A 14,756-nucleotide genomic window follows, 5' to 3' on the forward strand; every position below is an offset into this window, starting at 1 on the left:
TCAATAAATCTTCAAAAAAAGCGAACTTCGAGTCTTTATATCGAAAATTAACAGACTATAACTGGGTAAATCTATGCAATATTGAGGATGTCAATACACTAACTAGTACTTTTTATGATATTTTATATAATATTTTGAATGACTGCGTACCACTGAAACGCATCAAGGTACCTAAATACCCTGTGTGGTTCAATGGTGACATTATTAGGAAAATATAGTCAAAATTATATCATTACAAAAAGTGAGAAAAGGTCATTGCAACGCAGAGTATCATGAAGGGAAATACAAGAATCTTAGGAAAGAGATAAAGAAAGGGCTATCAGCAGCGTACAGAGTGAACATCTGTGAGACGGAGGAAAACATAAGGATAGATGTAAATAATGTATGGGCTTATATTAGAAATAAAAAGAGGGGTTCAGGTAGTAATACTTTTGAATACAACAATGAAATCTTACACAATGGACACGATATTGTAAATGCATTTACTACCTATTTTCTATCGGTGTACAAAGATGCTTCACAGTACTCTATAGTTGAATCAGATAAGTGCGAAACCGGAGTGCTTTCTCAACTCGATATATCGCATATCGAATTGAACGATATCGAGGAAGCAATTAAAATGTTGAAACCCAAAAAAAGCAGCGAGGATGGACAACATTCCTCCCAATGTGGTCAAGGGGTGCGCTGAACCGCTAATAAAACCATTGAGTATTATATTCAATAACATTTTAGAACATCACAACTTCCCATCAAAATGGAAAATCACTAAAGTTAATCCCTTCCCAAAGAAATGCAAATGCAAAGAACGTTGATTGCTTTAGGCCAGTGTAAATTCTCTCAGTTTATTGCAAAGTGTTTGAACAAATACTGTACGACAGAATAATGGCCAACGTACCACCGACTATATCTCCCATGTAACATGGTTTTATATCGCGGAGGTCGACAATCCCAAACCTTGCCGAATTTGCCCATTTTGTAGCTTATGAATTAGACGAAAGGAGACAGGTAGATGTATTCTACGCTGAACTGGCCAAGGCGTTGGATTAGGTAAATCATGACATTTTACTTCAGAAGCTATCGTATTTTAATATTTCTGAAAAAGTAATTATGATGCTAAAATCTTACCTAAAGGACCGAAAGCAATTTTTCAATTATAGAGGATACATAGGCTATCTCGGGAATACCCTACGCCTTCTGGGGTGCCGCAGGGATCCAATTTGGGCCCACTCATTTTCTTACTCTTTATTAATGACCTCCTGAAAATTATTACGAAATCACTTTGACTTATATTTGCTGACGATGTAAAAATAATTAGAACAATTTGCTCTGACGAAGACAGCCTTGACTTGCACGCAGACGTAAATAGATTACTACAATGGAGCGAAAATAATAGACTTTCATTTAATCTTGATACATGTCAGGTAATGTCTATAACGAACGCTGAAATAAAAAGAAACTTCTAGTATCAGATGGGAGGAAAACAATTAGCTCAGGTCACTAAATTGCACGTTATATAAAATTACAAATAACAAAATAGATTCTATGGGGTTAGTATCTGCATTACAATATCATGTACCTCAAATGAGAACCAGACCAAATACAATATCATGTACCAAAATCTAGAACAAATTATGTAAAGATGTCTCCGATGTGGAAATGGGTAAAATTTATAATGAAGTAGTAGCAAATGATCCGAGCGTTGATATAAACAGTATGTCATTTCAATCATTCAAAAGAGCCCTACTGGCTCAGTGGAGAAAGGGGTGAGGTGTTCGTCTGTATAGTAATTAGTGAAACAATTTATGTTATGCACAGATATATGTAATACACAAATATAATGCTCAAAATGTATGCATGTCTCAATGGAACAATGTTCTGTGGCATAATTTGTTAAATAAAAAAAATAAATATATAATATCTGGAGGAAATATATGGGTGGTTTCCGACTTTTGGATTGGATTGGAGATAATTTATACCGGGATTATTGTTTAGAATTTTCTTTGTCGTAAAATTGTGTTTATTTTTGCGGATGTAGCGTCAACAGATTGTGTAATGTGGATGTCTCACCTCGCATCGACTCTTGTCCCTCACGGCCAGACAGAGGGACGATCCGATAGAGATGTGTTTATCTACTATCTGTTAGGTCTATCAGATTTTTTAATTTGTAGCTTTGAGACACTGATCGTTCATACGGGCTGATGGACTTGGAGAGAAACACTTTACACATTCGCTAATCAGTTTCCTAAAAGGAATATAAAAGAATCCAAAAATATAATATAAAAATAATATGGCAATAAATATCGTGTTTAGTAACTTTACAGAAAATCATGAAAAATAAAGTGGGATATTACACAGCCTTTACCCAGTCAGAACTATATTTTTTTAATATATATATTAAACATAGCTTGTTTATTGTGATAAATGTGAGGTAAAAGGTAAAGTTCCCCGTGCAGATAGCACCGTGCCATAAAGGCACATTTAGGGGATGTAGGTATAGGACCCCTCATATTCTCGAACTCGATCTCGGGCATTTGGAGGTGATGTGATCAGCAGCACGCTGCCGCTGCCTTTACCCCTAAGGGTTGGCCCCAGATAGCAATAGATTTGAGACTGTGTGAGCCCAGAGCCGCTTTATGCGGGGACAAGGCCGGAAAAAATTCCGAAGGTATATCATGCCCCACCCGGAAATCGAACCCAGGTCTCCCGCTTGGCAGTTAGACGTCCTGAGGAAAATAACTTCCATTAATTTTTTATCACATCATTCGTAGCATATATTTTGTAATATCAACTTTATAATGAAAGATGTATGTATTTCGACGTTCACAAGATGGGACGTTTGACTTCCAATATACCTACATCACACGATGCAGTTCAAAATGATTCCAGCAAAGGAACTCAAGGTCGAAATGGAGCAGTGGACATGCTGTGAGCAACTTCCGCAAATGTTTTCTGGGGCTGCTGTGTTTTTATCAACAACGAAACACAAGACATTCGGTTCCAAGCATGTGTGTGGGTATCACGAGTCGAGGCATTGAAATCTGAACTTGTAACCTGTCACGTTTCTCCTTTCCTTCTCAAGTCACAAGGCAGCTGATTCCGATATGCTTACGTCACGGGGAACGACCTAGTTTTTTTATATTCATTTTCGTCTCCTGAAAGGTTTTTGGAAACTAGGAATGAAGTTAATGAGAAGCGGAAAATTGAAGGATCTTTTTTGGTGATTGAGTGCTTGTTTATTTACTCATCATTGCTTGTATGCACAATTAGCTGAATTGATTGATTGATTGATTGATTTGATGTTTTAAGTCCACTTTATGCACAGTTAGGCTAATCGGGACTGGATCTACAGTTTTAAGTTTGATCCGAACCACTATGTGCCACCACCGGGTATCGAACCCGAGAACCCTTGATGACAAGGCGACGACTCTGCCACTGCCACTCTCCACTGAGGAGGCCTCGCAATTAACTGAACAGCGACGAGAGGATAACGGTGTATAAAAAGTGCAAATGAAGAACAGGGAATAAAGCATCAGCGGCACTATCTCGGCAGTTGCCTGAATAGACTCAACAAGACAACGAGAACTTTTTAGGCTGTCGTGAGATGTGAATCAATGACCACCCAAATGTAAATATACGTATATCCTTTACCGAGAAAAATGAAAAACGTAATACAACTGATAGCGAGTGATTGAAGCTGCAATCAAGGGTCCCCGGGACCGATTCCACATTACACTGTAATTCCAAACACGGTCAAAAATATATGCTAACTAACTTTACTCTATTTTGTTTCCACATACACTGGGGAATTTACGTAGGGGCTTCGCCAATAGGACGTTGATAATGTAAATATAGGTTCCAGGATTTGATTTCTTATGGGGTCACGTTTCAAGTTGTCCTTGTCGCACTTTGAATTTGTAGCTCCAGTTCGGTCAGATCGGGCATAAAGTGGACGTAAACTTCCGCTCGATTCGGTCAAAAATAATATGAAATGCTGGGTGAGTGAAAAAGCAGCATTAGGCTTCTTACTAATTTTCTGGAAGAGCCATTGAATTCATGGCAGAAACAGACGTTATTTACTTTCGTTCACATTAAAACGATCCAATTTTATGATGTTATTTATCTAAATTTAATTTTCCTTCCATTTCTTTCACAGTTTTACGTCAACCATAAGACTTTACGTTATTTTACAGAATGAAATATTCAATGTTTGTTTCGTATGCTCAGAATATAGCATAAAAATTTGGAGCTTAGCTCATGGGGGGGGGGGGGGGAGGGTGGAGCAGAATATTTTCTTTTTTGCAGCTCATAGAAATATCATCCAGGACTATTTTGATAAATACGTGTTACATTTGCAAAATCATAAAATTACTGATTACTTTAGTCCTCGGGTTTCAGGAGGTTAACAAAAGTACCATTTTCTCGTGAATCTCCATAAACCTAAAAAAATTGGGAGCAAGTGTCTCCTTTACCCCTGCTAAGTTACGCCTACGGTTGCTGCGCATAAATGTGTCGCTGAAAACCCTTAACAGTTTGAAGAATCAAGGACTCCTTCCTAGTAGGCTGGAACAATGATGAATACCTGCAGGGTACAGGTATCTGGATAACTTAGTGGTAGCAACTGTCGTCTTTGACTGTCTCTAAGTTATCGAGCCACTGGGCAACAATATTAAACGTACCGTGGCATTGTTACATTCAAAAAGGCATATGTGAAAAAATATAAATTCTATTCATATTTTTACATCACATAAATTGGTATTGAATTTAATTGATAGTATTTATGTGCAGAGAATGTTCTGAGAAGGTTCAAATTCGATAGCCCCCTTAAACACACCAGTACCTTCAACAAAACGATTTTTCTAGAATTGTTCTAATTACTTTTGGGACAGAACTTGCATAATATATAGGCTGTGTCCTAGAGAACAGTAAGTTTGCAGTCAAGAAACAAAGAACAAAATAGGTATTAACGTTGTTCTTCCCTCGTTTTTTAGTCTGTGGTTTTACTCCCTACACATCGCAGTAATTAAATACCAAAAGAAGTTTCTTCACTTCAACTGAATATTAATCTTTTCTCGCTATCGAGGTTGAATCAAGGAGTAATAAGCGGGAAAAATAACTAAACAACATTTATTTACCCGTGATATGGCCTCTCTAACTTTACACTTTTAACGGACGTCTTTTTAGCTCATGACTTCCTTCTGACACGAACACTAACATTAAGGCGCACGACACACAATATAACCTATCCTAACAAAACATTTCCAAACCAATTACACACTTATGTGACTTTGTATCTGTATTCATAAATATTATTAATGTTGAACACTAACACACATTTACCTTCTACTATGATTAACGTTTATTTTAATCTTACTTATCTCCTCGTAGAATGCTGTAAAACCAACGTTGTTCAGGAAAACCGAACAAATTTGGTTCTTCATGCCAATGTCGCAGTGAGTTACTGTAAACAAAAAAATAAGGAAAATAAAGGATGAATCAAAAAGGGAATCCGTAAAAGAAAAATCGCGGAACTCACGCCCTGAGTTAATTTTAAGGTACCAGGGCATAAGAAAATACCTCCGAAAGTATGGTGTTCCCCTCTTTTTCCTTCTGATAATTCTAAACCCCTCAAAATACTCGATCATCTGTAAAAGAAAAGGTTGAGCAATGTTCCACAACCTTCTTGTCCTCGCAGAATACCATAAATTATCCAGTACTGAACACGGCACATCATAAAATGTATTTATCTAAAAAAAATACATTACGGCACTCTTGATATAAATTAAAAGTTTAGGAATGAGTTACAATATAATCAGTTAGAAATACTACTACTACTACTACTACTACTACTACTACTACTAATAATAATAATAATAATAATAATACAATTCACTGCACTCATAGGTACTTTTGGTATTATTATTATTATTATTATTATTATTATTGAAACGATTCATGCAGCTGATTATATGGATCCGAAACGCCTGTAGAGATTATGTATGTGTAATAACAAACTGACCCTTGCCATCAAGGGGCGTCTTATTTAAGTCATGACAATGACAGAGCGAAAAATACAAAGATAAGAAAACAAATTTGTAAGGTAAAAAGTAAAGTGTTTCTCTGTGCATTGCACCATGCCATGAAGGAGTAAAGTGAGTGTGGAGTTTGGACCCTACACTTTCTTGATCACGGTCGAAGGTGGGGGTGAAGTGATCAGCACCACGTCCATGGCCACCTTCTTTCGCCAAAAGTTTTCTCCAGGTGCCCATTTTATACGACGCTGGGTGGGCACCAGAACCGCTTGACCAGGTGGAAAATATACCGGTTCTCCCCCGCTGGGGATCGAACTCGGGTCTCTCGCATGGTAGTCGGATTAAATAATTTACATTCAATTTGTTACTACAGACAAAAGTTCGCAGCACACCCGTGACCTTGTGGAGGAACACCGGTTACGAAACATAGATTTAGATAGAGGGCAATGGCGCCAAATAATTAGAATTAAAAGTATTTCAGAAATCGAATTCCAGAAAGCTGTGGGGTAAAAAGTGACCTTCAGCCAGACACTGTCTCAACCTCTCCTGACGAGCGCCGATACACCTTATATATCTTGGCCTTTGACCGGGAGGTGATTCTCCGGTACCCACAAGGTCTATTCGGAAAGAAATCGTGTGTATGCGCTCCCCCTCTCACCGCACCACCACCCGAAACCTCCCCCCTTACTCCACTTCCCCCCGGGTACCGACAAGGGCGATAAAACCAGAGCGTGTGGGTGTGTAACGCGGACGCGATTTTTCTGCCACCTGGTGTGGAAAATAGTAAGCTCATCCCACACGTTGCATTGAAATTTGCCACCCTATGGGGACACGTGAAAAACAAATTTTCCCAAGTAAGGATGCTATCCATCAGGTTCTTCCATGTACTTCCTATTAGGTAATTCCATTATCGTTCCTCAAAAATTCAAGGGCAGTGATCCGAGGCTTCTAAATGTATTTTCGTAACGATTTCCTTGTGGGGACCGGATTTTGGTCCCCACAAGTCGGTGTGGTCCCCATAAGGTGGATTCACAACTGACGAGTGTCCCCATAAGGTAGCATCTACAAAAGCACACACACCCACCCACATACACACCTACACCCACCCACACCCACCCACATACTCACCTACACCCACCCACACCCACCCATATACACACCCACACACACCCACACCCACCCACATCTACACACACACACACACACACACACACACACACACACACACACAAAGCACATTGTTGAACCCAACTGATATTTTTTATTAAGTATAGAGTTTTGATTTGAACCCCAAGAAATTTTATATAAATACCAAAGCCAAAAATATTAACACACATACACACATACACACATACACACACACACAAAATATTCAAAACACACACACACCACACACACACAAAGCACATTGTTGAACCTAACTGATATTTTTTATTAAGCATAGAATTTTGATTTGAACCCCAAGAAATTTTATATAAATACCAAAGCCAAAAATATTAACACACATACACACATACACACATACACACACACACAAAATATTCAAAACACACTGCTGAACCTAACTGATATTTTTTATTAAGTATAGAGTTTTGATTTGAACCCCAAGAAATTTTATATAAATACCAAAGCCAAAAATATTAACACACATACACACATACACACACACACACACACACACACACACACACACAAAGCACATTGTTGAACCCAACTGATATTTTTTATTAAGTATAGAGTTTTGATTTGAACCCCAAGAAATTTTATATAAATACCAAAGCCAAAAATATTAACACACATACACACATACACACATACACACACACACAAAATATTCAAAACACACTGCTGAACCTAACTGATATTTTTTATTAAGCATAGAATTTTGATTTGAATCCCAAGAAATTGTATATAATAAACAACAACAAAAATGTCAAATCAAAAATATTGTAATCAATGCAAAAAAAATATATCCAGCCCCAATTGGGCTAAGCATCAAAGGAATTGTAATCCAGACAAATACAGAACTCCCACAAAAATTTGCCCTAAATGCCATAGAAAATATAATCTGGAATATTTCACATATAAACATAAAGGTACTTGTTCTGCACAGTCATCAACATTGCCCCCACAACCATCTACATCTGCTCTGAAAAGGAAGCATGAAACACCTGTTAATGCTGGACCAGCAAAGCAGCCACGCTATGAACCCATCCATAGCAGTTTTAACGGCCAATTAAGGGATCATCGTTTTGTATCAGAGCCAAGATGTGACATTAAGAATTTTTTGAACAGTATAAATTCTGATGTGCAGGCAATTCTAAATGCACAAAATGGCTCTTATAAGCTGTCCCTCAAATTGTTTACACAATATAAGAAGCCAAATGGCACAAAATTTACACAGCCCCACATAACAGAAACTGTACCTGTATATTCAAATGCAAATTCAGACAAAATAATAAGCAGTTTGATAGATCAATTGAATATTAAACACTCTGAATTTGCAGCAAAAGAGTCTGGATGGAGCCTATGCGGATCTCCACACAAGTTATATATTAATATTTCTGAATTCAGCCCATTACAAGGTTCCACATATTTGCCATTACCTGCCAATATCAAAAACAAAACAGCCGTGGTTAATATAAAAAATAATGACCAGAAATGCTTTTTGTGGTTTATTTTAGCTGCTTTGTATCCAGTTTCAAGGCATCCTGAGCGAATAAGTTATTATAAATAACATGAAAATGATTTTGATGAGGCAATGGAGGGTTTAGAATATCCAATGTCTGTTCAGAATATTGATAAATTTGAAAAAAAGGCCCGGGATATCAATGGCAAACAATTATCTATTAATGTATTTACTTGTTCCACTGGCCGTGTCAATTGCTTGATAGATCCTCTCAGAATCAGTACATTTGATGATGAATCTGCTATTCCGATTGATCTGCTCTTAATTGAAGGGGATGGCACATATCATTACACTCTGATACATAATCTTGAAGCTTTAGTCAGAACACAACTAGACAAAACTCATAAAATATTTAAGTTGTGCAGAAGATGTTTGTCTGTATTTGATGGTCAAAAAATAATAAATGGGGTGTGAATGCAGAAATTGCTAAAAACAAGTTAATTGAGCATCTGAAATACTGTGGCAATCATAAACCTGTTCATATGGTGATGCCAATGCCAAGTGAAAATGCAAAATTCAAAACCTTTGAAGCCCTGTTGGAACACCCAGCATATATAGTCTGTGATTTTGAATCAAACCTCAAACCCCTTGCATTCTGCAGCCCAGATCCTGATGAATCTTCAATTACACCATACCAGCTACATGAACCTTCCAGTTTTTATTATGTGATTGTACAGGATGGGGTTGTTAGTAAAGAATATTTATACGTGGGAGCAGATGCCATCAAAGAATTTGCACATAGAATAGAAAATGAGTGCCATGACATAGCATCTAATATTTTATTAAAATCAAAACCCATGTTGCCTTTAACAGAGAAACAGATTGAAGATTTCAACAATGCAGAAAAATGCCCGGTATGTGATTCTGAATTTTCAGATATAAATATCAAGTTTCATCACCATTCTCATACAGATGGTAAATTCTTAATGGCCCTGTGTAATAGCTGCAATATTAAGATCCAGAGACCAAAATTTGTCCCCATATTTTGCCATGGAGCATCCAATTATGATTTTCATCATTTGATCAGGTACGAGGGGTTTGACAAGCAGAATTTAAATATTTTAGCAGAAAATGATGAGAAATATATTGCCATTAGCAAAATAATTAAAGTTAATGCTGTTCCTATTCACTTAAGATTTCTTGATTCTTACAGAATTTTATCGGCTAGCCTGGCTACACTGGCCACTCAATTATCTGATGATCAATTCAAAATCACATGTGCTTTGTTTCCAAATCAGGACCTGAAATTAATTAGGCGGAAGGGTGTATATCCATATGATTATGTTACAGATTTTTCTAAATTTGATGAGTGTTCTCTGCCACCAAAACAACAGTTTTACAGCAAAATCAGAGGATCTGGAATCACTGATGATGATTATCACCATGCCCAATTGATGTGGAACAATTTAAAATGCCAGACATTTGGTGATTATCACATGGCATATTTGAAACTTGATGTGACCCTCTTAGCTGATATACTGCAGGTATTCAGAAAATCTTCCATGAAAAATTATAAACTAGATCCAATTTATTTTTACAGTGCGCCAGGCCTAGCATGGTCTGCAATGTTTTTGAACACTAAAATGCAATTGGATCTGATCCAGGATCAAGATATGTATCTGTTTATGGAACAATGTATAAGAGGAGGCATGGTGCAATGTTCTCAGAGATATGCCAGAGCAAATAACAAATATATTCCTGATTATGATCCAGCATTGCCATCAAATTATATACTGTATGTAGATGCAAACAGCCTCTATGGTTATGCTATGATGGATAAATTGCCATATGCAGGGCTTGAGTGGGTTGAAAATTTCAATATTGAAGATCTTAAAGATTTTGATGACAGTAACTTCTTAGAGGTTGATCTGACAATTCCAGATAATTTACACAGCACATTTTCTGATCTGCCCCCAATTCCTGAGGTTAAGTGTTCACCTGGCTCTAAACACAAGAAATTGATGATGACTCTAGAGCCGAAACAGGGTTATGTCATATATTAAAAAAACCTCCAGTTTCTGATGAATCATGGTGTTCAAGTGATCAAAGTTGGAAAAGTTTTGAGGTTCAGGCACTCAACATGGTTGAAGCCATATATTGATACAAACACAGAGCTTCGAACATCAGCAATAAGCCAATTTGATAAGACCTTGTTTAAATTGATGGTCAATTCTGTGTATGGCAAAACAATTGAAAATGTCAGAAAACATATTGATGTTAAAATAATTACTGACCCCAGCCGGAGCAAAAAATTGATTGCAAAGCCCAACTTCAATTACAGAAGAATTTATGATGAAAATATGGCACTTTTCAACATGAAAAAACAAAGATCAAATTTGATAAGCCTATTTATGTAGGGGCTGTGATATTGGAATTGGCCAAATTACACATGTTAAAATTGTATTATGATGTGTTGAAACCTTTGTATGGTGATTGTGTAAAATTGATGTACATGGACACTGATAGTTTTGTTCTTGATATTCAAACAGAAGATGTTTATAAAGATATTGCACAGCCTGAATTGTTTCAATACTTTGATACCAGTGAACATTCAAAAATTCAACACCACAACAAAATATTACCTGGCAAGTTAAAAGATGAGACACTTGGTGATGTTATTGTGGCATTTGCTGGGTTAAGGGCCAAGATGTACAGTTTTGAAACATGTAGTGGCGCTGTTGCCAAAAAGGCCAAGGGCATTGGCAGAGTAATTGTTGACAAAGAGCTTGAATTTGAGGATTACAAAAATTGTCTCAAATCATGTTGCACAATCAGAACATGAGAAAATAGAATTCAGAGTGTGGATCACTTATTGACTAGCAATATTGTAAGAAAAGTGGCTCTGGACCCACATGATGATAAGAGATGTATTTTATCATGTGGCATACATACCCTACCATGGGGGCATTGTGATTTGAAAAGTGGTAATCAATGCCCAATTACAGAGCATGATTTGAAATAAATAAACATGCCTATGAACTTATTTAGGTTCAAAAAACAGGCTATTATAGAGCTGCCAACACCACAACCCTCTTCTGATATAATATCTAAACTAAGTGCTTTGTTAATTATTCATCTGAACAGCATACTTACAGATGTTGATGATGAAACAGGTAAAACATTGTACATATTTAACAATAATTTAAATCATTACCAATTACCTGTAGGTGGTCAATTGCAATTTATTACAACTCCTGAGGGTAATGTCAAGATTTCAGTAGGGAGAAATATTTATAGAATTAAGCACTCAAACATGGTTTCTGGCACTGTATATACTGTTTCTGCTGGTGACTGCTTATATATTGAGGTCCCTGGATCCTATGACAAGCTTATACCTTTTTTTATAGAATTAAGAATCAGATATTCAATAATAAATAACCGCTAAAACAAAAATGCCTAATGATATATTTGGCCATACAAGACATGAAGATCACAGTGATGAGATTCTGATGCTTGATGTCAGAGTCAAGAAATTAAGAAGTGATTTACAAGCTTTACAAACCACACTCAATGCTAGTCTTCAATTAGAAATTACAAATTTACAATCACAATGCATGGACCCTCTTCTTAAAATTGATTCTGAACTCAAAGTGATGCTTCAGAAATATACTGATCTGGCAACATTGGATAATTTTCAAAGTTTAGAAGAAGCTGTAGCAGCTCTTCAAGCCAAATTTAAGACCCAGGCCACCAACTCTGAGCAATTGAAACAACAATTGGAAGAGCAGATAAATAATGTCCAGACACAGCTCCAAACAATTGTCAAAAGCATAAAATCACAAGAAGATTTTGATCTAGTGATTTCCACTCTAAAAGAACAGATTCAATCACTCCAAATACCTAATCTGGACCCTCTGAACAATGCCATAGCCGAGATTAAAGAAAAAATTGAGACACTTGAAAATTTTATGAACAATTTGCCATCTTCTGATGCTTTGAGTGCAATAACTCGGAGTGTTGCCAACATCAAGCTGCAACTTGAAACATATGAAGATTTTGGAAAAATTCAAAGTACCATAACCCATCTTGAGGGTACAATAGCAGCAGTGCAAAGTGATTTGACAAATATACAAGAATCTCTAGAATCCCGCCTGCCCGGTATTGTAGACACTCTTGTAAGTGTCCAGGAACAGATCACAAAGCTTGAAAACCTCAACACTGAATCTGAGCTATCTCATTTTCATCACTTGATCGATGATATCCAAACAAAGCTTGAAATTTTACAACAATCAACACCCTCTCAGGCAGATATAGCCCTGCTCCAAAATGCTATGCAAAATGTGGCTGATGCTTCTGAATTAAACAATGTGAAATTGGCACTTGAATCTTTGCAAAATACTGTGTCAAATCTGCCTACATCACAGGAACTTAAAAATATTAAGAGGGCAGTGAATCGCATATTGAAATCAGAAGATATCAAGAATATCCAGACAGAGATCAAACAACTTACTCAGACAGTGGCCACTCTACCAACCAATCAACATATTAATGAACTGCATGCCTTGTTTGAGGATATCAGAAGACAGGTCCATGATCTTACTGCTCAAAATTCAAAATTGGCAGTTATTGAAAATTTGCAACAAATTGTAGCTAATATCAAGCAACAGCTAGGGACCATGGAATTCAATCAAGCAAATGCTCTGTCTGTTTTTGCCACCCAGCTACAAGAAATTGTGCAACAATACAAGAAACTTGTTGTGGACATAAAAATCAAGTCAGGCCATGATGATGTTGTTAGGACCATCAATGAGCACCTTGAATCTGTAACAAGCAGATTGCTTACAGCAGAAAAAGAAATAACAGGCATAATCGAAAATCCAAAACATACAGTAATTCTTGAATTGTACAGCATCCCCAACAAAGAATATGATTCACCATTTACACCAGGTGGCAAAATATATATGCTGTCCCCTGCACAATTTTATTACCAATTTTTTGTTGGAGGCACATTGAGACCAGTCAAGATCGAATATTGGCTACAACCACAGGCACACCACTACCCCACCTTATCAATAACAACTGCTGATAACAAAGCAAAAATCACCAGTGTAGAGTTAGAGGATTTTACAGACCCCAATACATTAGAAACAGCCTATGCTGAAGATGATGGCTCTCTGGAATTTAAAATACAAATAGGGGACAAATTATATTTAGAAAATCCTGTAGTATCAGCTGCTGAACACCCCATAGTTGCAATATTCTTGTTTTCATATTATGTCTAGACAAATTATTGTTGATGAATTACACAGACAAGCCAGACATATTTTTAAGAGACTGCCAGTAGTCACAAAAGGCATAGATGATTTATGGCAGAGCGACTTGATTGAGATCGCAAGTGGACAGTTGAAAAACTTAGACAAAATCAACAAGGGCTACAAGTATCTACTCACTGTCATAGACACATTTTCAAAATTTGCCTGGGCTGTGCCACTCAAATCCAAGACTGGAAAATGTGTTACAGAAGCCATCAGGACAATCATCAATCAGAGTGGAAGATCACCGCGCTATTTGCAAACAGATAATGGCAAAGAATTTTATAATTCTGTGTTCCAACAATTTATTAAAAGCCAGTCAATAAAACATTATTCGAGTTACAGTGATCTCAAAGCCTCAATTGTAGAGAGATTCAACAAAACCCTAAAAAATCTTATGTATAAACAATTTACACTTCAAGGTAATTATAAATGGCTTAATATTCTTCCAGAACTTCTACATAAATATAACAACTCGGTCCATTCTACAATCAACATGAAACCCTCTGAAGTAACTCCATCTGATGAGCAAAAATTGATCAGGACTGTTTATTATCCTAGATACCAGCCAACAACAAGAAAGGCCAAATACAAGGTGGGTGATCAAGTAAAAATCAGCAAATATAAGCATTTATTCAAAAGAGGCTTTACAAGAAACTGGAGCACTGAATTATTTACAGTGGTTCAAATTAAACCTGGGGCCCTTAACACATATAAAATAAAAGACCACCGAGGAGAAATTCTCAAAGGCAGATTCTATGAAGAAGAACTCAGCAAAACTAAACA

At 36.8% G+C, this 14,756-nt stretch overlaps 1 protein-coding gene across 1 annotated transcript in view; it reads left to right on the forward strand.

The window, feature by feature from the left end:
- The window catches only part of LOC145990474 (uncharacterized), a 462,687-nt gene that overhangs the window by 401,941 nt on the left and 45,990 nt on the right, over window positions 1-14,756 (forward strand). The gene's annotated exons all lie outside the window — the stretch shown is intronic.

The sequence above is a fragment of the Lepisma saccharinum genome, chromosome 7 (assembly GCF_977018435.1).
Source record: "Lepisma saccharinum chromosome 7, izLepSacc3.1, whole genome shotgun sequence".
Lineage (NCBI taxonomy): Eukaryota > Metazoa > Arthropoda > Insecta > Zygentoma > Lepismatidae > Lepisma > Lepisma saccharinum.